This window comes from Mustela nigripes, chromosome 10 (genome assembly GCF_022355385.1).
Source record: "Mustela nigripes isolate SB6536 chromosome 10, MUSNIG.SB6536, whole genome shotgun sequence".
Taxonomy (NCBI): Eukaryota; Metazoa; Chordata; class Mammalia; order Carnivora; family Mustelidae; genus Mustela; species Mustela nigripes.
Window position 1 is genome coordinate 46324590 of NC_081566.1, and position 25881 is coordinate 46350470.

The following is a 25881-nucleotide window of genomic DNA, read 5'->3' on the forward strand; positions in this document are numbered from 1 at the left end:
AAAAAAAAAAAAAAAAAAAAAAAAAACGTTCCATGCTCATGGACTGGAAGAACAAATACTCTGAATATGTCTACACTACCTAAAGCCATCTACATATTTAATGCAATCCCTACTAAAATACCATCCATTTTTTTTCAAAGAAATAGAACAAATAACCCTAAAATTTATATGGAACCAGAAAGGACCCCAAATAGCCAGAGGAATGTTGAAAAAGAAAGCTAAAGTTAGTGGCATCACAATTTCAGATTTCAAGCTCTATTACAAAGCTATAATCATCAAGACAGTATAGTAATGGCACAAAAACAGACACATAGATCAAAAGAACAGAATAGGGAGCCCAGAAATAGACCCTCAACTCTATGGTCAATGAATCTTCAACAAAGCAGGAAAGAATGTCCAATGGAAAAAAGACAATCTCTTCAACAAATGGTGTTGAGAAGATTGACAACCACATGCAGAAAAATGAAAATGGACCATTTCCTTACACCACACACAAAAATAGACTCAAAATGGATAAAAGACCTCAATATGAGATAGGAATCCATCAAAATCCTTGAGGAGAACACAGGCAACAACCTCTTTGACCTTAGCCACAGCAACTTCTTCCTAGAAACATTGCCAAAGGCAAGGGAAGAGAGGGGAAAAAATGAACTATTGGGACTCCATCAAGATCAAAAGCTTTTGCAAAGTCAAGGAAACAGTCAACAAAAAACAAAAGGCAACTGACAGAACGGGAGAAGATATTCACAAATCAACTATTAGATAAAGGGCTAGTATTCAAAATCTATAAAGAACTTAGATCAAACTCAACACCTAAAGAACAAATAATCCAACCAAGAAATTGTGAGAATGTTTGAACAGACATTTCTGCAGACATTCAGATGGTCAACAGACACATGAAAAAATGCTCTGCATCACTTGGCATCAGGGAAATACAAATAAAAACCTCAATGAAATACCACCTCATACCAGTCAGAATGGCTAAAATTAAAAAGTCAGGAAATGACAGATGTTGGTGAGGATGCGCCACTTGTCCACTGTTGGGGGGATACAAGCTGGTACAGACACCATGGAAAATAGCATGGAGTTTCCTCAAAAAGTTGAAAATTGAGCTACCCTATGACCCTACAATTGCACTACTGGGTATTAACTCCAGAGATACAGATGTAGTGAAAAGAATGGCCATCTGTACTCCAATGTTCATAGCAACAATGGCCACAGTCGCCAAACTGTGGAAAGAACCAAGATGCCCTTCAACAGATGAATGGATAAAGAAGATATGGTCCACATATACAATGAATATTATGCCGCCATCCGAAAGTATGAATACCCAACTTTTATACCAACATGGATGGGGCTGGAGGAGATTATGCTGAGTGTAGTAAGTCAAGCACAGAGAGTCAATTATCTTATGGTTTCACTTACTTGTGGAGCATAAGGAATAACAGAGAGGACATTGGGAGATGGGGCAGAGAAGTGAGCTCAGGAGATTGGAGGGGGAGACAAACCATGAGAGACTGTGGACTCTGAGAAACAAACTGAGGGTTTTAGAGGGGAGGGGTTGGGAATTGGGTGAGTCTGGTGCTGGTTATTAAGGAGGGCACGTATTGCATGGAGCACTGGGTGAGGTGCATAAACAATGAATTTTGGAACACAAATATAAATAAAATAAAAAATAATAAAGTAGAAAACTATTAATAATATTGCAATATAAAAACAGCTCTAAGAGAATTTAATTTTAGGTTTTTAATCTAAGAATTTTTAGTACATGGTTATCCTTAGACCTGTATAATTAAGCCTTATAAGGTAACTACATGCCAAGAGAGTTTGGGGTGAGCAAGAGTTCTCAATTATTCCAATGGTAAAATTCTTTTTACTTTTTCACAAAGTTACATACCTAATTTTTATATTTTTAAAACAGCAACTGAGCCCCTTAAGACTATTTTCCTCCATGTAGATGCAATTCTCTCTTCCACATGATTAAGAGAAGTCTTCCCGCTTATAACCACAAGTATGCCAAATCAATCATGAGGCCTTTCCTGGACTCAGGTTGCTTGATCCTTTATTTCAAACACAACAGATCATAAAACAGAGAAAATCAAACACACAGGATATAACGTAAAGTGAGTCATATGCTGACTCTCAAAAGAAGAATATAACAAGCACTCAGGTCGAAAAGAATTTTTGAGAAAGATTTAATGTATCTTTTTGGGAACCTAAGAGTAAGTTGGTTCTGGCACTAACATCTAAAATTTAAGCCCAGTTAATAGATTTGAAAGAGAAAATGACCAGTTCATGCTGGGAATTAGAAAGTAAGAAAAGGTTTTATTGCTTTAACACTAAAAGAACAGTTGTCCCCTTTTAATGATAAAGCAATCTCTGAGGTGAGCCAGAAAGGCACCATTTTATAAGGCAATTACAAGTTTCATTGCATGTCATTGTAATCTTTTAAAAAGCCTGGATGTCTTCCTTGTAATGATATGCAAGCATCTCTATTTCATATCAGTTTCTATGACTAAAAAAAAAAAAATCAAATCTTATTAGAATGATCAGATGTCTTAGAAGTGAACTTCCACAAGAACCTTATTTATTAACAGTGTTTAAATAGGTTTTTAGGGAAGCCCTCTGAGCTAGAAATAAAGATTTTTTTTTCTCTAGTTTGCAAGAAGCCTAAGTGCACTGAACACAGGTGTTTTCCCTGATTTTCTTTATTGGAGCCTCATTCATAATCCTAAGTCTCTTCCTTAATGTTGTCAGGTATAAGAGAATTTCTCTCTTTCTGATCACTACAACAGTCTAATTCACTTAAAAAAACAGCATTGACTTACTAAGGAAAAATGTTTTTGATGTAAAGAGAGAAAATATCTCTCTTTTAAGTCACTGGAAATCACTGATTAAGACACAGCCACAGCCTGACTCTCCAGTAGCTACTACGATTCAGATTCCATATGAACATTCATTGTCAGGAGTTATGTTGAGCCAACTAAACTCAGCCTGTAACAATCCCTTTCCCCAGAATCAAAGACTGAGTAAAAACTAATATAGTAAAAATCTATCATTCCTGGAAGTTTCCCCCCTTACATTATAAAGAAAGTAAAAGTGCTTTCCAGAGCACAACTTTATCTAAACTTACTTTTTAAATAAAATAGACTGAAAAACAGATTTACATATCATGAGAGCTGGAACTATTTTCTGTGTTTAAGGAATATCTAATAAGTCAGTCTCTAATTTAGAATATACAAAACACTGGTCTTTCAAAGACTATAAATACCTCCACGTCCATCCAGATAGAACCCATCAGCAGTGCTCTAAGGGAAAACAAATTTGCAATGACGGAGATTACTTTTTACTGATTCTTTACTCTTTACTGATCAGCTGACTGCTGATGAAAAACAGCTTTAAGCAATGGTGCAAAATGCTGAGAAAGCAGGCCTGAGAGGAGTGGTGCTGGTCTGAAATGTGTACTTGCAGCAGGAATGTTAAGAGAAGAAAAATAATAGCTAATTGAAGCATTGTCCTAATTTCTAAGTGCTAATTCATTCAATCCACCAGAGCACCACTATGATGCTGGTAAAACCACACTACAATGTAGAGACATTACGTCCATTTTAGGCATGAAGGAAACAGAGGTGTAATCAACCAGAATAAGGTTCAGTGATGAGTAAGTGGCACAGCTGGAATGTCAACTGAAAAATCTGACCTGGGAATCCATACATGCTACCAGTGTTTTACCGCGATTTAACATTTAAAAAGTCAGTAACTCTTGTAGTAGAATTTATAACAATCTGTTGTAAATGCTGCAAAATTTTGTATATCATATTCCTATCCATATTAAATCTACTGTATTTTCCTTATTCTGGATGTGACATCATCCCAAACAATGAATAATGTTGAATAATATGCATAATAAGAATAATTAAAAGATAAATGTTCTTAAAATCTTAAATAGGCAATTTTAAAACGTCTCTCCATGAATTACATAAAGGATAAACAGTGGTATATCTATACAGCAGAGCAATATTCTGGAATAAAAAAAGGACAGTACTAATAATATATATAAAAATAGCATACAACTCATAAGTATCCTGATAAGTAAAAGAAGTCAAACACAAACAGCCATAATGTTATATGACTCTATTAATATGACATCCATTAAAATGCAAAGCTAAAGGGACCTAAGTTGGGACACAGGTTCCTAGAGGTTAGAGGTAAAGACAGGAGACTGATGACAAAGAGATATAAAGGAAAAATGGGAGATAATGTAAATATATCTCATTTAATGTAAATATATCTCATTTGTGGTGGTTAGTATAGGACCATATCTTTTGTAAAAACTATAAACCTAAAAAGTGGATTTTTGTTGAGTCACTACATTGTATAACTGAAACTAATATTATACTGTGTGTTACCTGGAATTTAAATTAAAACTTTTTTTAAAAGGGTGGCTTTTACCATATATAAATTATATCTCAGAAAACCTAGCTTTTCAAAAAAATGTATAATCTCCCAGAATGATTTCTAGGTAGCCAAAATACTGTTTAATTCTATCCACTCATGAAATATTATAAAAGTTTCCACTTTAAGAACTCATATAATTGACACTGAGAATTGGTTTATACAAGTATAATTACACCAGCTGACCATCAGAAGGACATGCATTTGGCTAACTTGGCCATTTTCTCTCAAATCTCCTCCACCACTATGAACGTAAGAATTAGGGGGCATAGTCATGAAACAAAGATACCAACAAGGCACATCTAAGAAGAGAAATCATGGCCAAGACTACATAAATATCTTATAGTCCCTAAAGGAAGTTATGGGTTCATATACATAGTAAAACTATGGTTAGGCCAGGCATATCTAAGAAAGGAAAAATCTTCATGTCCATCCAAGTAGGTCATTTTTAATCTAAAGCAAAACCGAAAAAATCTCAGTAGTTTAAAAACCACAAAGTTTTACTATATATATCCTTCTTATATCAACAGGAAGTTTCTGCTGATCCTAGTCACTCAGAAGTCTAGGTTAATGAAGAAACTACCATTCTAAATACTCCTGGTTGTGATACAAGAGAAAAAAGAGAGCATGGGGAAACAATGTGTTTTAATCCTCTAACAAGAAATAACACGTGAACTACACTTACATTTCCTTAAAAAAAATCTTGGCCAACTCTAAACTTTAAAAAGTGCAAAAGTTCAGTTCTACCTAGAAAATATTTTAAATAATTCGAGATAAGTCAATTGTTTTCCTAACACCAAGAATATTTTACTCCTCCATAATTTTTTTTTAATCGATTTTATTGTGGCACCTGGGTGGCTCCGTTTATTGAGCATCTGCAGTGGGCTCAGTCATGATCCCAGGTTACTGGGATACAGCCCCACATCAGGCTCCTTGCTGAATGGGAAGCCAGCTTCTCCCTCTGCCCGCTCCTCTCCCTGTTTGGGCACTCGCTTGCAATGTCAAATAAATAAATAAAATCCCTGACAAAAATAAAATCAGCTTTACTGACAACTTACATGCAATTAAAATACACCAATTTTAAGTATAGAGTGGTTTTTGAAAAGGATCCATGTATCTATATATATCTGTATAACTATAATGAGCATCACAACAAAGAACAATTCTATTACCTTAAAAAGTCCTCTAGGACTCCTTTACCATTAGTCTCATACCCTCAACACAGTCTCCAAGCAAACCCTCATCTGTATACTGTCACCACAGATGATTTTCCCTCTTTTAGAATTTCATGTAAATCTCACTGGAAATAATCTTTTGATCTGGCCTCCTACACTAGCACAATGTTTTGAGGCTCCTCCATGTCAATATGTGTATCTATAGTTCATTTGTTCAACTAAGCAATATTCCATTATATGGACACACCAAAATATGTTTGCCTATTTACTTATGAACATTTAGGTTATGTCCAGTTTCTGAAGTTATGAGTATTCAGGTTGCTATGAATATTCAGGAACGTGGATCTCTGTAGACATTTGTTTTTATTTCTTTCAGGAAGGTAGAATTGCAGTGTCTCATTTTACATTCTCACCTTAATGGATGAGCACTCTAGTTGCTCCACATTCTCATCAGTAGTCTTGTAACTATGAGGTAATGTATCATTGTGATTTTTAATTTGCATCTTCCTGAAAATTGGGTTTTTTGGCAATTTAGCACATGCTTTCTAGCCATCTTTATGTCATATTTGGGAAATAGTCCAAATCTTTCACTTACTTTTTGGTCTTAGTATTGAGTTAATATATTTAGGATATAAATCCTAAACCAAATATAAACCAGTTACAAATATTTTCTTCTAGTTTGTGTCTTTCTTAATGATGTCACTTGAAGAAGTAACATAAAAATCATTTTTTACTTTGATCAAGTTCAATTTGTCAATTAATTTCTTACGGTTTTGATTTTGCTTTCTTATCTAAAGAAATGTTGCCCATTTCAAGTTTGTGAAAATGTCTCCTTGGCTTTAAGAATTGTGTAAGTTTAGCTTTTATGTTAAAATCTATGGTTCTTTTTTTGTGTATGCTAAGTGGTGAATTCAAGGTTTATTTATTTCTAAAATACCCAGTTGTTTGCATACCTTTTAGAATAAAGACAATCCTAACTCTATTATGTGCTTTGTAATATCTTAACTGATGTATGTGTAGGTCTAGTTCTGGATTTTAAAATATTTTATTGCAATATATACATCCTTGTGCCAAAATTAGATTGTCTTTATTACCATAGCTTTGCTCTTAAAATCATGTAGTATAAATCTGCAATTCTTTTCCAAAATTATTCTAGCAACTACATAAATGTCTTTTTAATTTCCTTTTGGATTTTAGAATTCACTTATCAATTTCAACAAGATTAAGGTCTCTAAATATTTCATTAATTTGACATATCAAATTTTGGAGCAATTACTATTTCAGCAATGTTGACTCTTACAAGCATGTTTCTCCAGTTATTTAGGTCTTTGTTAATTTCTCTTGGCAATATTTTATAATTTTCAGTATAAATGTCATTTGTGTATTTCATTAAATTTATTCTTATGTATTTCATGAATTTACTCTCATGTAGTTTATTTCAATGTTTATTTGCTCTTAATATATAGAAGAACTGATTTTTCATACTGGGCTAACATTTTTCAACGTTTTTTTAAAAATTCACTTATTTGTGATAATAGCCTTTTTAAAGAGGACAGACTTTTCTATGCACATGATTATGTTGTCTGCAAATATAGTTTTACCTCTTCACTTAAAATCTGTGTGCCTTTATGTCTGTTCCTTGATTTATTACACTGGTCAGAGAACTTCCTGTATAATACTACATAAGAGTGAAAGCAAACACTTTAGTACTTGAAGGAAAAGGATTCAAATCTTCACCATTAAGTATGATGTTAGCTTAGGGAAATTGTAGATTATCTTTATTAGTATGCAGTATTTAGTATTAATGTAATGTAAAATAAAAGTATGAAGTATTAGTATTTCTATTCTGAGTTTAAAGAATTTTTTTAAAAATATGAATTAGTGCCTATTTCTTTTTCCTGGAAAGATTACTATGACTGTATTGGGTTGTTGTTGTTTTTTTTTTTTTTTTTTTTTAATTTTTTATTTTTTATAAACATATATTTTTATCCCCAGGGGTACAGGTCTGTGAATCACCAGGTTTACACACTTCACAGCACTCACCAAATCACATACCCTCCCCAATGTCCATAATCCCACCCCCTTCTCCCCCCCCCCCCCCCCCCCCCCCCCCCCCGGCAACCCTCAGTTTGTTTTGTGAGATTAAGAGTCACTTATGGTTTGTCTCCCTCCCAATCCCATCTTGTTTCATTTATTCTTCTTCTACCGATATGAGGAAGTGGTGATGCAACATGGAGGCTTAAGTGGGTAGAAGGTTTATCAATTTTAATTAGCTTTTTAAGTATTGTTACCTTTTCTCCACTGCCTTCTATTTTATTGATATCCCTTTTTCCCCTTATTCTACATTTTTTAGTTTAATTTGCCCTTTCAACTTTTTAAAACAGATGGTTAAATCACTAACTTTAGGTCTTATCTTCTAACATAAACATTTAAGCTATAAATCTGTCCAAACATGGTCTTAACTGCATTCCTAACTTTTTAATATTTTGTTTTCATTATCATTTATTTCCAAATATTTTTCAATATACCTTTTGGTATCTCCTTAGGACTATAGGCTTCTTTCTAACGTAGATTCTAGTAATTTATGAGAATTTGCTTAAGCTGGGTGGGGGCATGACTGAGGTCAAAACAGCAGGTTGGTTGTACTCTACTGTTTTAAGTCCTATTAATAGTAAATATTCCATGAGATAAAAACTGTATTTGGTCCCAGATTCTGATGACTACGTAAATCAGAGTGGAAAGCAGAATTGTTTACTCATGTAAAAATTTACTGGAAGACAAAATGGTTTAAAAATGATGGTGAATACTGTTGGGACACGATTCTCCACAGGTCTCTCCCATTTCTGCAAACATTGGAAGAGAGATGAAACTGCCCCTTGTTTTGTTCTACTTTTCAATGATATTTTAATAATAACCAACCTTGGAGGATAGAGAAATTGTCTCCCTCTGGAGCAAATGGTAGGCATCCTCAGTGTTTACCATAAATAAAGATAATGTCACCCTGTGAAGTCAAGAATAAGCAGGCTTATTTCCCATTATAAAACATTCTGATTCCTTAAGATCTAGATTCCTCTCCTGTACCATGACCCACGTTACAGACAATTCTCTGCATTGCCTGTGGGAACAGAGACCCAGAAAACCAAAACAAAAACATTTACACTCTAGTCACTATCATTGGTATAGTTAATAAACAGTCCTTTGTCTCAAATCCAGTAGTCTTGTGTCTCCTGTCAGCTTCTATGAAATTATGGCAGTCTGACAGGTTAACATACAAGTAGGGTAAAATTTCATTCAAAAATTCAGAGTTGGGCACCTGGGTGGCTCAGTGGCTTAAGCCTCTGACTTCAGCTCAGGTCATGATCTCAGGGTTCTGAGATCGAGTACCTTGTCAGGCTCTCTGCTTGGCAGGGAGCCTGCTTCCCCTCTCTCTCTGCCAGTCTCTCTGCCTACTTGTGATCTCTCTCTCTCTCTCTCTCTCTCTCTCTGTTGGATGAATAAATAAAATCTTTAAAAAAAAAATCAGAGTTTATGACACTACATTTCTTGCAAATCTTTAAGGCCTGTGTTTTGTTTTTTTTGTTTTTTTTTATACTTTTATTTTTTATAAACATATATTTTTATCCCCAGGGATAAGGCCTGTGTTTTAAGCAGTGTTAGTGCTGTTCTAGAATAACCTTCCTCTCAGTTTAGCTGTACCACTAAATGAGAGACCTTTATAGGTTCCTCTATAAAAGGCCCGTGGTATTTAAAAAGGTCTCCTGACTCTGACCAGTGGAAATGCAGATATCTCCCTGGAATGTGTAAGTGATGGCTTCCTCACAACCGTTCCTTGCTTGGCCTTGTGAATTTCCTCCAACACAAATACTTCACCCAGTTCCACCTTGCTGGTGTTAAAAACTCTCTATGTAAATGCAAATTCTCCAACACTTCTGCCCCCCAAACTCCACCTACTTTGACTTCCCTGAGCTATAATTCAGCAAAAATGCCAGAGTGTGTTTAGCTGTACCTCCCTGCAGTGTAGTCCAAACATTTCCTTTGGTCAGAAAGCCATGTGAATAGAGCTCATCATGCTTGTTTCCCTTCTCTTAGGGATCAAAATCATGTACCAGCTATTCTATATATCAAATAGATATGTCATATTTTCTTCAGTTTTCTAGATGTTTCATGGTATGAAGGCCAGTCTACAACAAATCCTTCAGTGGCAGCAGCTTTTTCCTCAGTTTCTGAGAGTTTTTATATGAAACCCAGTTTTCTCCCTAAGTTTCTTCCCTAATCAGTAATCTCTATTTTCCATGCAGCATCTGTGTTTTCTAATTCCAATTTTTTGTAAATTTTCCCTACTCCAAATAAATAATAAACTTAAAGTCAATTTCCAACTTTGGGGGGTTAAATACTTTTTCTCTTGCTGTATGTTTAAGCTCACAAATTATGGCTTACTTTAAATATCTAAGCATTCTTTTAAAAAGGAGTAAGTCTTCCATCTAAAACTAATAATTTGCTCCAGTTCTATGAATAATCCACATTCTATGCTCCACCAGTAATTCCTTTATTTTCTTAAACCAAAATGAAGGAATACAAATTTAATTTAATGCTCTGTTCAGTTTAGACACACTCTATTGAATTCCACATTTAATTTTCACAAAAGTAATGCTAAAGCTTATGCTTTCATTAATTTACCAAATACCTTCTCACAATCCATGACATGGTACTGTCTATACATTATTAAGGGGAGAGTAGAGTCCCTGATTTCATCTGCAGTGAGCAAACAGAATAGGGGCATACATTCTTTTTCTTTTTCTTTTTTTTTTAACTAAGAAGAATATATCACATTTGACTACAAATATGTAGCATAACTCAATCCATGGGAAGAGCTCACCAGAAACTTCAATGTTGTTTAGTAGGAGAATGATAGTGAATCTCAATACCATATTACTCCACACAAAGTGCGTTTAAATAGAAATACTTTGTCACTCCATCATTATTGAAAATCACTAGAGATTATCCTGTTGAAAATGATGAGTTCATTTTTCATAGCTATGTCTGTCTTGATCCAAAATCTAAGTTTAATACATCCCTTTGAGCCAGGGTGGTGACAAAGGAGTATCACCAATGTCAGCTGACAACTTTAATACTTTTTTTCTACACATCTAATGACACCCTTGAAAAAAAGAAGTTATCTATGCTTCTATCTTAACCTTATAACCTTCTATCTTAACCTTACAAGCAACTGCATTTTTAAAGAATATAAATGCTACCTGAGATTTTAAAAATAATTCTATGTGACTATCAATTGAACTTAGTTCTTAAAAACAATCATTGCACAAATAGAAATAAAAACAACAAAAAAACATCCAATATTTTTTACATTGAACAATTTTATTGAGGATGAAAGGATACTCACTCCTCTGCTTTGTTCCTTGGCAAATTTATACCTAATGATTTGGGGCTATTACAGATAGAAGCTCCAGGCTTTGCTCTTAGCTCCTTCTTGTACTCACAACCAATTCTTAGCTCTTCTGTAGTTGAGTTGAATCTATTTTGCTACACAGGTGAACAGAGTTATGTTCCTTTCACTCCAGTGCATATCTACATATCTTACAGAAGATCATGTAAGTGAACTGTAACACGTATAAGGAAAATTTAAAAACTGAATCCCAAATATTACTGTTTCCAGAGTCCCTTCACAGACAAACCCATGGCCGCCAGGCTATGTTAACATCTGACACTATGCAATGATTTATCCCCTACAAGGTAAAGTTTCTTTCCACCACACCCCTATTTCTCCCTTGCTGACTCACAGTTGTTCATCTCCTCAGCTGCTTATCAGATTCATGAATGCAGACTCTCTACCCAAATATACTGTAAGTAAAGATATGAAATCAAATTGGTACTTTACTCAATAACTGTGATAATATTAATGACTCATAGAACCAGAAACTAGTATTTCCTGCCTAGTACACTGTCAACATGAATGTGCTTCTGAAAAACCAAAATATAAACTGAACACCATCTGATATCCAAAAACCAGAGCAAGGGAAGTGAGATATAAAATCAGATGTTTAAATAGGCAACCTAAAGCACACCTCTTCACGAAAGGATTATACAAGACACCCAAATAAGACATTCAATGCCTACAGATCAGAACATCCTCCCAAAAGTTTTGATATGCTGAGTTCCCATTTTCATATATCTCACAATATTTTTTTCATTCCTCTTCTGATTTCTTCTTTCACCCATTCACTGTTCTGGAACATGCTGTTTAATCTCCACATATTTGTAAACCTTCCAGTTTTGTCATAAATTTCTACTTAGACAATTATGATCAGAAGGATGCTTGATAAGATTTCAATCTTAAATTATTAAGATATGTTCTGGGGCATAGCATATGATCTATCCTGGAGAGCATTACATGTGCAGAATGCGTATTCTGCTGCTGTTCATGGAATGTTTTATATACATCTGTTAGGTTTATCGGCTTGAATGTGTAGTTTAAATCCAATGTTCCCTTATTGATTTTCTGTCTCAGTGATCTATCTATAAAGTGGACTATTGAAATTTCTTGCTATTAATGTGTTGCTGTCTATTTCTCCCTTCAGATCCATTAATAGGTACTTCATATATTTAGGTGTTCATATATGTTGGGTGCATAAATGTTTAACAAATGTTATATCCTCTTGATGAATTAATCCCTTTATCATTCCATAAAGACTTTCTTGGTCCCTTGTTACAGTCTTTAGCTTAAAGTCTACTATATCTGATATAAGTATTAACAAAATTTATGGGATGTAGCAAAATAGTTCTAAAATGGAAGTTTATAGTAATAAACACCTACATTAGAAAACAAGAAAGAACTCATATAAAATGACCTAACTTTACTCATCAAACAACTAGAAAGAAGAGAACAAATTAAACCCGAAGTTAGCACAAGGAAGGATATGAAAAATAAATGAAGTAACAATGAGAAAACTATAGAAAAGTTCAATAAAACTAAGAGCTGTTTTTTTTTTAAATAAACAAAACTAGCAAGTGTTTACCTAGACTAAGAAAAAGGGGGACTCAAAATTGGACATTGAAGAGGACACATCACACTTGTACTGCAGAAATATAAAAAATCATGAGACTATGATGAATAATTATGTGGCAATAAACTGGACAACTAGAGTAAATGAATATTCCTATAAATATAACAACATACCACAATGAATCATGGAGAAGCACAAAATCTGAAAAGACTAATAAGTGAATAAGGAGACTGAATCTCTAATCAAAAACCTCTCAATAGAAAAAGACAGCTTCACTGGATAATTCTACCAAGTATTTTAGAAAGAAAAAATACCACTCCTTCTCAAGTGCTTCCAAAACAACAGAAGAGGAGGAAACACTTTCAAACTCATTTTCTGAGCCCAGTATTATCCTGAGACCAAAGCCAGATGAGGACACCACAAGAAAATTGAAAGTCAATATCCCTGATAAACATAGAGGCAAAAATCATCAACAAACTATTAGCAAACCAAATCCAACAAATACATTAGAACAATACATCAAACAATGCAATATATATGCCATAAAAAAGTGGGATTTATTCTGGGAAGAGAGGAACGGTTCACATCAGCTTATCAATTGATGTGATATACCACATATTAATAAAATGAAAATCTGGGGCGCCTGGGTGGCTCTGTGGATTAAGCTGCTGCCTTCGGCTCAGGTCATGATCTCAGTGTCCTGGGATCGAGCCCCGCATCGGCCCCCTGCTCAGCAGGGAGCCTGCTTCCCCCTCTGTCTCTGCCTGCCTCTCTGCCTACTTGTGATCTCTCTGTCAAATAAAATAAATAAAATCTTTTAAAAAAATAAAATAAAATGAAAATCTTATGATCATCTCAACAGATGGAGAAAAAGTATTTGACAAAATTTAACATCCTTTTATAATAAAAATTCTCAACAAACTGTGTATGAGAGGAATGTACGTCAACATAATAAAGGCCATATATGACAAGCCCACAGCTAATACCATACTCAATGGTGAAATGCTGAAAGTTTTTCATCTAAGACAAGGACTCCTATTTTCACTTTTATTCAACATACTATTGGAAATCTTAGAGCACTTAGGCAAGAAATAAGAAGCATCTATATTGGATGATGTCAAACTGTCTCTATTACAGATTATAGGATATTATATACAGAAAACCCTAAAACTTAAAAAAAAAAATTAAAAGAATTCAGGGGGGTGCCTGGGTTGCTCAGTGGGTTAAAGCCTCTGCCTTAGGGTCAGATCATGGTCCCGGGTTCCTGGAATCGAGTCCCGCATCAGGCTTTCTGCTCAGCAGGGAGCCTGCTTCCCTTCCTCTCTCTCTGCCTGCCTCTCTGCCTACTTGTGATCTCTCTCTGTCAAATAAATTAAATCTTTTTAAAAAAAAGAATTCAGTAAAATTGTAGGATATAAAAACACAAAACCAGTCACATTTCTATACATGAACTGACAAAAAGAGAAATTAAGAAAAATAATCCCACTTAAAAACAACATCAGCAAAAATACTTAGAAATAAATTTAACCAAGGAGGTAAAAGTTTCATACACCGAAAACTGTAAGATATTAATGAAAGAAACTGAAGAAGGTACAAATGAATGGAAAGATGGTCCATGTTCATGACTGAATAAATATTGCTTAAATTCCTTAATACCAAGATTGATCTACAGATTCACTGCAATCCATATCAAAATCTCAAGGGTTTTTTTTTTTCCCCAAAAATACAAAAAACAGTCCTAAAATGTGTACGGAACAGCAAAACACCTTGAATAATCAAACCAATCTTTAAAAAAAATGACAAGATGGAGTTATCACATGTCCTGATATCAAACAGTATTAAAAGCTATTGTAACCAACAGTATAGCATGGGCCATAAAACAGACACATAGATCAAGGTGAATAGAGGGCCTAGAAACAAACTCACCCATACTGATCAATTAATTTATAACAAAAAAGCCAAAAATAGGGAAAGGACAGTCACTTCAATAAATGGTGCTGGGATAGGCATATGCAAAAAAGTAAAAGTGGACCACTATCTTCTATACAAAAATCAACTCAAAATGGATCAAAGACATGAATGTAACTACCAGAATCCAGTAACTCCTAGACATCAAAACCAAAAGGAAAAGAAAAAAAAAAACCCAACAGTCAAAAAAGGGAGGGAGGGAGAAAGAAAGAGAGAAAGGGAGGGAGGGAGAGAGAGAGAGAAGGAAGGAAGGAAAGAAGGAAAGCGCATTCTGCTCTCTCAGCAGCACTTACTGGGTCTCTGCAGGTGTCTGAATGCCAGCCTCCTTGAGCATCCTGCCGCCACTGACCAGCCCCTTCTCCTGAATGACAAACAGATGACTGCCTTCAAATTATTTCAGTCTCAAAACTAACTTTGTGAAAACCACTGCACTCCCTATTCTAATGCTGAGTATCTCTATTTTGATATAGGATGTACTGATTATGTAATTTAGTTTGCAGAAAGCAGACTTAATTCCATGTTCTTAAGTGGGAATCTCTTTTTCAGTAAATATAACAGTATGTGTGTGTGTGTGTGTGTGTGTGTATGTGTGTGTATATATATATATATATATATTCAAAAGAAAGAAACAACTATTCACAACTTCTCACCTTCCTATTACTACCACAGATTCTTGATTTCCGCAGAGTAACTCTACTAAAAAATACAGAAGAGGGGCACCTGGGAGCCTCAGTCAGTTAAGTGTCTGACTTCAGCTCAGGTCATGATCTTGGGGTCCTGGGACTGAGCCCCACATCAGGCCTCCCAGCTCAGCAGGAAGTCTGCTTCTCCCTCTGCCCCTCCCCCTGCTCCTGCTCCTTTGCTGGAGCTCTCTCTCAAATACATACATAAAATATTAAAAAAAAATACAAAGAATTTAATTCCTTGGGATTGTGCATGTAACCCTTGCTTGATTTAGGCACTAGACAATTAAGCATTATATCAACATTTAGTCCTACAAAGTCTCTAAGCAGTATTTAGAACCAAACTAATCTTGGGTGGAAGAAAATTAGATTTAACTATTACCAATGTGCTGACTCCCTGGACGTTTCTTTCTAAAATATTTCCCTTAGAGATTAAAAAAAAAAAAAATTTACCCTACCAAAGTTGATTCAATTATTTTATTTAATTTTTCAAAATATTTTACTTATTTATTTGACGGAGAGAGACACAGCAAGAGAAGAAACACATCAGGGGGACTGGGAGAGGGAGAAGCAGGCTTCCCACTGAGCAGGGAGCCCGATGCAGAGCTCGATCCCAAGACCCCAGGATCATGACCTGAGCCAAAGGCAGACCCTTAACAACTGAGCCACCCAAGAGCCCCAATTCAATTATTTCCAATTATTTTAAATAATTGGAACACCATTTATGGTGTTGGAAACAAAACTTTTACTAGAGTGGAAAGAACTGAAAACCTGCACACAAAGTCCAAAGATCTGGATCAAGATTCTATCCTCCATTCACGGAGTGCCTTGAACACTATCTCCCTTGTGGCTGAAATGCTTTCTTAATATGTAAAACGTAAAACTTTCACCAGATGGTATCTAAATTTATTCTACTTATTGACACTATGCAAAATGCGCCTTAGAATAAAACCTGTTGAAAGCCTTAAAAAAAAAAGAAGTAGGAATACCAGTAATTTATAAGGAGAGAAAATTTGCCACTCTACTTCCCACATATATTCACCTATCATTCACTGTTTAGGTAAAATACATATTTGTTAAGAATCTATTAATTCTAGACAAATCTTTATTACAGAGTATCCTTCTAATGGCCAGTTTTCAATGCATGTATGTTTTTGCACAACTTCATTCCTTACTGAGGCTGCCCCACCACCATGTTTCAGTCTTTACTTTCAGTAAAGTAAGGAGTCTTTCAGCTTCCTTTCCAGTTCTCAACCCTTAGCTAGCTGATTCCTCAGCATCTCTAAATTATCAAGTGTTAGAAGGTAATTGGGATAAAAGCAAAATAAAAATGATATTTAATACAGTTATTTTTAAGTGTCCTATTCTAATGAAGAGTGCATAAATAGAACCATACATATATATTCAATTGAACACAGTGGACAAGGTTATTCAGTGCAGAAAGAGAGATTTCAAAAAAGCTTTAACAACCATATGGAGCAAAGAAGTATGTGGAACCATATGCATAACCATATGGAAAAAATAAATGCATCTTGACCTTTACCACACATAATACACCAAAAAATATCTTAGAATGGATAAAAGATATAAATGCAAAAGTTAAAACTACAAAAGATAAAACACAAGAGAAAAATTCTGCAACCTTGAGCATAACCAAAGGTATTTTAGATGTGACACAAAAAGCATATGCCATTAAAGAAAAATATTAATAAACCAGACTTTATCAAAATCTAAAACTTCAGCTCTTCTTCATGTACTAAGAGAATAAAAAGTAAACCACTGACAGGGAGAAATATAAATATCAAAGGATTTCTATTCAGAAAGTATTTTTCTATTTTTTTAAATTATGTTATCTTAGTCACCATACAGTACATCATTAGTTTTTGATGTAGTGTTCCATGAGCATTGTTTGAGTATAACAGCCAGTGCTCCAGAAAATATTTTTAAAAATTCACAAATCATTAAGACAAAGCCAAGTAAAAAAAGAATAAAACATTTCAATGGATACTTTGCAATATAAGATTGATTGAAAGAGTATAAAAAATGTTCTGAACTATGAGAGAATTTCAAATTAAACCATAATGAGACATCACAATATACTCAACTAGGAAAGCTAAAATTTTTAAGACAAATAACAATGCAAGGGCATAGAGCAACCATAACTTTCATATATTGCTAATGGCAACATAAAATAGTACAAACTACTTTGGAAAACAACTTGGTAACATCTTACAAAATTAAATATGCACTTACCCTTTGACCAGGACAGTCCAATCCCTAGATATTTATGTAAAAGAAATGGAAACCTATCTTCATGCAGACTTGTACACAATGTTCATAAAAGCTGTATTAATAGTTAAAAACTGGAAGCAACTCAAATACCCATCAACAGGTAAATGGATAAATAACATGTGGTATATCCATGCAACAAATATACTTAGCAACAAAAAGGAACAAACTACTGATCCATATAACAACATGAATGAACCCTTAAAATACTGTGCTAAGTGAAAGAATTTAGACACGAAGAATAAAGACCACATGATTCTATTTAAATGGAACTCTAAGGAAGACAATATAATCAATTGTGATAGAGCACAAAATAGTGGTTGCCTAACGCTAAGGATTGAGGGTAAATATTAACTAGAAAGGGATACAAGTATAACTTTCAAGGTGATTAAAATGTTCCAGATCTTGACTGAATTATTCCATGGCATATATCTTTTTTTAAAGATTTTATTTATTTATTTGACAGAGAGAGATCACAAGTAGGCAGAGAGTCAGGCAGAGAGAGAGAAGCAGCAGACTCCCCGCTGAACAGAGAGCCCGATGCAGGGCTCCATCCCAGGATGCTGAGATCATGACCCAAGCCAAAGGCAGAGGCTTTAACCCACTGAGCCATGCAGGCACCCCCATGGCATATACCTTTATCAAAACTCATCAAAATCTATACTAAAAATCAAAGCAGTTTATTTTATATACATTATACATGAAACCACTGGCATTTTATTTTATTTTATTTTATTTTATTTTATTTTATTAGAGAGAGAGTCAGTGTGTGTGCACAAGTTGGGGGAGGGGACAGGGAGAGAGAGACTCCCAAGCAGGCTCCACACCCAGCCTGGGGCCCAACCTGGGCTGGATTTCACATAATGGGACAATTATGGCTCATGATTTGAGCCACAATCAAGAGTCAGAAGCTTAACTGACTGAGCTATCCAGGTGCCCTTAGCTGGCATTTTAAAAACTACTTTATTTCAAAAGAGAAGAAACAACTTAACTTAAATACAAATTATTATGTGAAGGAGATTAGTAGAGAGAAGGTTAGCTTTCTTTCTCAGAACCTGCTCATCTCTACCCTGGAACTAAAAATTTTTTTTTTTATTATTTACTCACCATAGATTATATACATCTTCAGAGCAATTCTGCCTAGAAATCCATTTAAGACCTTGTCTGGAGTGATTGAAAAATCAGGAGACAAGTTAAAAAATGATAAATGTATCCCAACTAGTAAATATAAAATTTATTTCATAATCTTAGAATAATTTTAAGCATATATAAAATCTATTAAATTGTTGACACATTTACATGTATTGCCACATAGCACCAACCAAAGGACTAGAATGAGAGCAATCCATTGGAATGCTGCTGAATCTTTCATGAAACCGTTCTGAATACATTAACAAGTCTTATGTACCATCAAAGGGCTTATTTTCAGCACATCATTAGACCATATTCTATAATGCAGTATACTTCATTATTTAGAAATAGTAATAATACATGTGCTATTTGCATATCATGAGGATGTATACCATATATATAGTAAAATATTAACTATACTAATCTAGTACATCAATTTGCTATTTCTCTAAAACAAAAATCCAGAAATATATAGGATAAAAACAACCACCATTTTATATGCCCACAGTTCTGTAGGTCAGCAGTTTGGGTTAGGCTCAACTGTGCAGATGTTCTGCTGGTCACACCCAGGGTCATTCATGCAGTTGTGATCACCTGGTAGTTCCAATGCAACTGAATAATCTAAAATGGCTTCAAACACTTGTCTGTCAGTGGGTGCTCAAGTTCAGTGGGGCCACTCTCCTGTGTCTTTGAAAACCTTCAAAGAGGGGTACCTGGGTGGCTCAGTGGGTTAAACCTCTGCCTTCGGCTCAGGTCATGATCTCAGTGTCCTGGGATGGAGCCCCTCATCAGGCTCTCTGATCAGGCTCTCTGCTCAGCAGGGAGCCTGCTTCCCCCTCTTTTCTGCCTGCCTCTCTGCCTACTTGTGATCACTCTCTGTGTCAAATAAATAAATAAAATCTTTTTTAAAAAGGAAAGAGAAAAGAAAACCTTCAAAGAGGCTATCCTGTTGTCTTAAAGAACTCTGTCAGCACAGAGTTTCTCAGGAGTAAGAGCAGAAGCTAAGAGGTCTTTGAGATCTAAAGTTAAAACTCAGATGATATCATTTCTGCTCTAATCTATTGACTAGAACAAATTACAAGGGGGTGGAGAAACAGATTCCACCTCTTGATGGAAAGACAGGCAAAGCAGTAGACAAAAAGGTGTGTACACAGAGTACTGGGAGGAATTAGTGGCCATTTGATATAATCTGCCAAAATACTAAGAACGTGAAAGATGAAAAGATTTCAAAGTAACTCTTAACCTAGTTATGAGTAATAAAGCCTACCCTATCCTATACGGGTCACATCTTATAGTAACAAACATTCAGTTTTCAAGCTGTTTCTCTCCTATAATTAGCAAAAGGTCATTCAGATTTCTGACCTAATCATAATATCATCATAATTAAATACTTTCCTTTTTCTGAAAACCATATAGGGTTTCAAGGAGAATTTTTAAAGTTCCACAACATCGATTAAACTTCAGACTCCAAAATAGTTGAAGGAGGGGCACCTGGGTGGCAGAGTGGGTTAAACATCTGCCTTTAGCTCAGGTCATGATCCCACGGTTCTGGGATCGAGCCCCACATCAGGCTCCCTGCTTAGCGGGGAGCATGTTTCTCACTCTCCCTCTGCTGCTCCCCCTGCTTGTGTGCTTGCTCTCTCTCTGTCAAATGGATAAATAAAACTGGAAGGAGTAGCATGACACATCACAGACAGGGTAGAATCCTGAAGAGTGTTCAGGGGGTCACAGATGGAAGATCTGAAAAGGTGACAACAAAAATGTATTTTTGAAAATGAGAGGTTTACCTGGAAAAATGGGAGATAGGCTCTTTAATGCACCTGAACCTGGTTCACATGAGAACAGAAGAGATGGAGGATCACACATGTACACACACAAAGTAGAGCCATATATGCAGGAATTGGTTTGTCTGTCAGCTCAGTAGGGACAGGAAGGAGGTTGGGGTTGTAAAGATTTGAAAACTATGCCCACATCATCAAAGGAGCCTCTTTCAAAAAGCTATGAAAGGGAAATACATAGAAACATGGTACAGATTCAACACAAAGTTACCCTAAGAAAACTGTAGAAAATAAAATTAATACAGTGGAGAAATATGGAAGAGAACATATGTGCTACAAAGCAGATGAAACTTGTGAATATAAATTCTACCACTAAAAAAACTAAGCAATTGCTATAACCAGACTCCAAAATGCGGTATAAAGACCAATGAATAAAACAGGAGAAGAAATTGAACTGACATGAAAATACTTGAAGAAAACAAATCCACAGTAATAGAGATAATAACTACAGTTTGCATAAAGAATAAATACTACACAAAACATAAGATGGTTGTAACCGAGAAAAAGTTGAGAAAATAAAGAAAAATAATTGAAAGGAGAAGAAAAAAAGATAATATGTAGAATGTATGTAAAGCAGACTCAAGATATGCATTCTTGGAATCCTCAAAAAAAAATTATGGCACAGAAAACAATAACAATTTTTAATTTAAAAAGAGTCCCATTATTATGCTAAGCAAAATAAGTCAATCAGAGAAAGACAATTATCATATGATTTCACTGATACGAGAAATTTGAGAAACAGGACAGAGGATCATAGGGGAAGGGAGAGAGAAATGAAACGATGAAACCAGGGAGGGAGACAAACCATAAAAGACTCGGAAATAATCTCAGGAAATAAACTGAGGTTGCTAGAGAGGAGAGGAGTGGGAGGGATGGGGTGACTGGGGGAGGGTATGTGCTACGGGGAGTGCTATGCGTTGTGTAAGACTGATGAATCACAAACCTATACCCCTGAAACAAGTAATACATTATATGTTAGTTAAAAATAATAAAATAAATAAATAAAGAGTCCCATTAATTATTATCAATAATAATGTATTTTTGAAAGTTTTTAGAATAGATCTTAAAAGTTCTCATCACAGGAGAAAATTTCTGTCACTATGTGTGGTGATAAACGTTAACTAGATTTTTGTGGTGATCATTTCACAATATATTCATACATCAAAATAGTATGTTGTATACCTGAAACTAATGTAATATGTCAATTGTATCTCAAAAAGAAAAAAAAAAAGTAGCCCCATGAAAGACAGACAGCTTGAATCCAGCACTATTAAAAAGGACACATGGTGGGGCAACCGGGTGGCTCACTGGGTTAAAGCCTCTGCATTCGGCTCCGGTCATGATCTCAGGGTCCTGGGATCGAGTCCCACATCAGGCTCTCTGCTTGGCCCTCTCTTTGTCTGCCTCTCTGCCTACTTGTGATCTCTGTCAAATAAATAAACAAAATCTTAAAAAAAAAAAAAAAGGACACATGGCAGAGGAAATGGACCACTTTGTACTTGAAGACATAACTTAGTTATGTTACTGGACATTGATACGGGGGTAGAAAGATTCTTAACATTCTCAAACGCTGATATGCTGCCTAAAAGGCAGGTTTATGTTTAATGAGGAAAATCTAGAGGCATTCCCACAGAAGTCAAGAACATGTCAATGCCCACTACCACCACTGTTATTTAACACAGTACTGAAGGAACTAGTCAGTTCAAAAGCTAAAAAAAAAAAAAAAAAGGTGTATATGAATTGATTAGATGTGAAAGAGTATTCACTGATAATGTAATTGTACATCTTGAAAATCAAAACAATAAACTCAAAAATATTATGAGAGAATTTAATAATAGAGTAACTGACATAAAAAGTATAATAGTGTTAATTAATGAAATCAACCATGAGCTTGAATATATACATATACCTAGAGAAATACATACTGCAAAGGCTAAAAGACAGTCAAGTTACAAGTTTTTTAAAATTATGCAAGTATGTACAGAAAATATCAAAACACTCTGAAGGGTATAGATGGTCTTAGAGGAACAGAATCCAAGTTGTGAAAAATTAGTCATTTTTTCTAAAGTATATTATAAAATATTCTAATTCTATTCTAAAATTTCTTTACAATACTAGCTTAGAGAAAGAGTTGACTCCACAATTCCTGCGGAAAAATAAATAGGAATAGGCAGGAAAATGTCTGAAAAGAAGATTCAATGAAGGAGAATGATCACTATCAAATTTCAAAATACACACAACTTCCATAATTCACACTGTAACAGTAATACAAAGGCAAATAATAGACCAATAACTGTGCAGAAATAGAGGCAAATATGTGTGCATATTTGTGTATAATAAAGATGGCATCTCAAATAACTGGAGCAACATTAATTATTCAATAAAGAGTACTAAGATAACCAAGTAGTTACCCTGTGATAAGAAGTCTGGCTAGGTTAGAATCTACACAATCCCCCAGAATAAATCACATTAATCACAAAGACTTAAGTGTAAAAAACAAATTATTAAAGTAATAAAAGATAGAATGAGCGAATTTCTTTATAAGTGAGAAGTAAATCTAATAATTCTCTTTGTATCCAATACGGAATGGATATAATTTACTCTTCCTGTACTAAATATTAGGACCAGATAAAAATATCTTGGCTGCTTTCTCCAAGAAATAGCTAGTAAAAGATAAGGTTATGAAATTACCTATCATGATTAACACATGTTAACAGGCTCACTTTAAAATCCTCACCTCAGTAGTCCCAAAACAATACACTTTTATCATGTATTTTGCCCAATCTGAGCCAACTCTCTCTTAAGACCCACCTTAAGTTCATTCACCCAGACCCTAAATCCCTGTAAATACTCTTCCTTAATTTCTTCATTTTGAGATTATTAAGAACTCTTGCTGTTCTCCCTTACTGCATTAATTAACTAATTAGCTTAACTATACTTGATTAGCGGATTTTTTCCTACTCTTCTGAGGAGTCATTATTGAACATAATCATGCCCCAAAATCCAAAAGTCACAAAAGAGGAGACTGATTAATTCCATAATAGTGAAAGAAAGCTTCCATATGGCAAAACATGATGAGTAAAGTCAAAACACCAACCACAAACTGGGAAAATATTTATGGCAAAGGGTGACATTCCCTAGCATATAAAGTGAGTCATAAAACGAGAAAAAGAAAGCCAGGAATAAAAAGAATGCATAAAGGACATAAATAGTTTACAGAGATGATAATACACATGCTTTTTAAGTATGTAAGAAACATCTAGCTTCACTCATTTAAAATACAAGTACGTAGAGAATTTCATAAAAAATAATTGTTAGGAGGCTTCTGGGTGGCTCAGTCCGTTAACCCTTGATGTCGGCTCAGATCATGACTGCAAGGTCCTGGGACTGAGCCTCACATTGGGCAGGCTGCTCAGTGGGGAATCTGCTTCTCGGCTCTTCCTCTCCCTCTGCCCCTCATCCCCTCCCCAACCCATGTTCTCTGTCTCAAATGAATCAAATAAAATCTTTCAAAAAAAAAAAAAGAAGAAGAAGAAGAAGAAAGAAAAATAACTGTTAGGTAAAGGAAAACAGAAGCAGAGTAAGAATAAAAAAAATAAAAGGAAACCTAGATTTTACTCTGTAATATTCCAGGGCCTCAATAATAGACACAATTCTTTCATGCGTTCATATATGTAATCATTAATAAGAATTTTTTTCAGGGGCATCTGGGTGGCTCAGACGATTGAGCATCTACCTTCAGCTGGGGTCATGCTCCCCAAGGTCCTGGGGTCGAGCCCGGCATCAGGCTCCCTGCTCAGCAGGAAGCCTGCTTCTCTCTCACTCTGCCACTCCTCCTGCTTGGGCATGCTCTCTCTCTCTGTATCAAATAAATTTTTAAAAACTTTCAAAAAAAAAAAAGAATTTTTTTTCAGCATTTCTTGACATTTTATTATGTATCAAGCTACACAAATCTTTATCTTAACCAAGTTTGCAATCAGTTGAGGAAGAACAGGTACATTATAACAATTAGTGCTATGAAACAAAAACCAAATACTATGCACTAGGGTTTCCAGCAGAGAGCAATGTCAACAGGGAGACATCCATGGACCACAGTAAGAAATCTCAGTGGCGGGCATGATCTAACGCTAACTTAAGGAAAAGAAAATTAACATGAGTAACAGTTGCTCTCCCACCACATCTACATACCCACCTCTGGCTCCTCATACTCTGGCCAACTCAGATGCACACCAGAATGTGGATTCATCCAAAAACTGAAAGCAATGTCAAGTGATATGGGAAAGAGGATAGGGCTACTAAGGATACTCTTTGGAATGCATGTATAACAAAAGATTAAATTTTCATTAAGGTTTGTAACCAGTTGGAAGAAATGGAAACATAATACAACTTGGAGAAGAGAAGATATCCAGTGTCCTATAGAATGTTTACCTCTTTCTCCTAGGTGATGGCTAAGGCAAACTCTCCTGAACACCCCAGGTCCATTTTTTACAGAAAAAGACATTGGTTTTTTAAATCCCTTCTGGAATATTCTCTCACAAGTCTGGGCTTCTTCATTCCCTTCCAGTCTCTTATGTCCATACTTCCTCCTTCAAACTTAAAGCCAATTCCTTCTACTTTCCTTCTTTCTACTTTCCTTCACTCCTGCTTTCCTGATTTTCTCTGTGTTTACTCAATCCTCTGGATCTGGAATTTATTGTCTTCCATTGTTCCTGAGAAAGATCTACTCATCTTCTTTGGACCTTCCCTACCATAAAGTCACTCCTTCTCTAATGTGCCTATGTTTACAGTATGTATGCTCCAGACTGCTTTATAATTAAATGTGGACACTTCTATTTCTATCACTTACTGAGAGTATGTATTATTTATCTTCCCCTCCTAGCAAAGAAGGGGAAGTAGTAATAATAATACATAGTAATACAAGATTAGTGAGTAAATAAAGACAAAGTATACTATAAAACAATACAGTAGTCCCATACCCTTTACTATAGCATATAAATAGGAACATAACAGAAGAACATACATTTTAATAAAAAGCAAAACAAATGTATTTTGGGGGAGGAGCGGCAGAGGGAGAAAGAGAGAGAGAAATCTTAAGCAGGCTCCACACCCAGTATGGAGCCCAATGTGGGGCTCCATCTCCCAACTCTGAGATCATGAGCTGAGACTAAATCAAGAGTAGGAGGGTTAACCAATTGAACCATCCAGGATTCCAAAAGAAATGTGTTTTTAAAATGCAGCAATCATCTAAGGACATGGCTCTCTATATAGGACTTGAAAATGGCAAGAAAGAAAATGGTTAAAGTATTAATACAGAATAGAT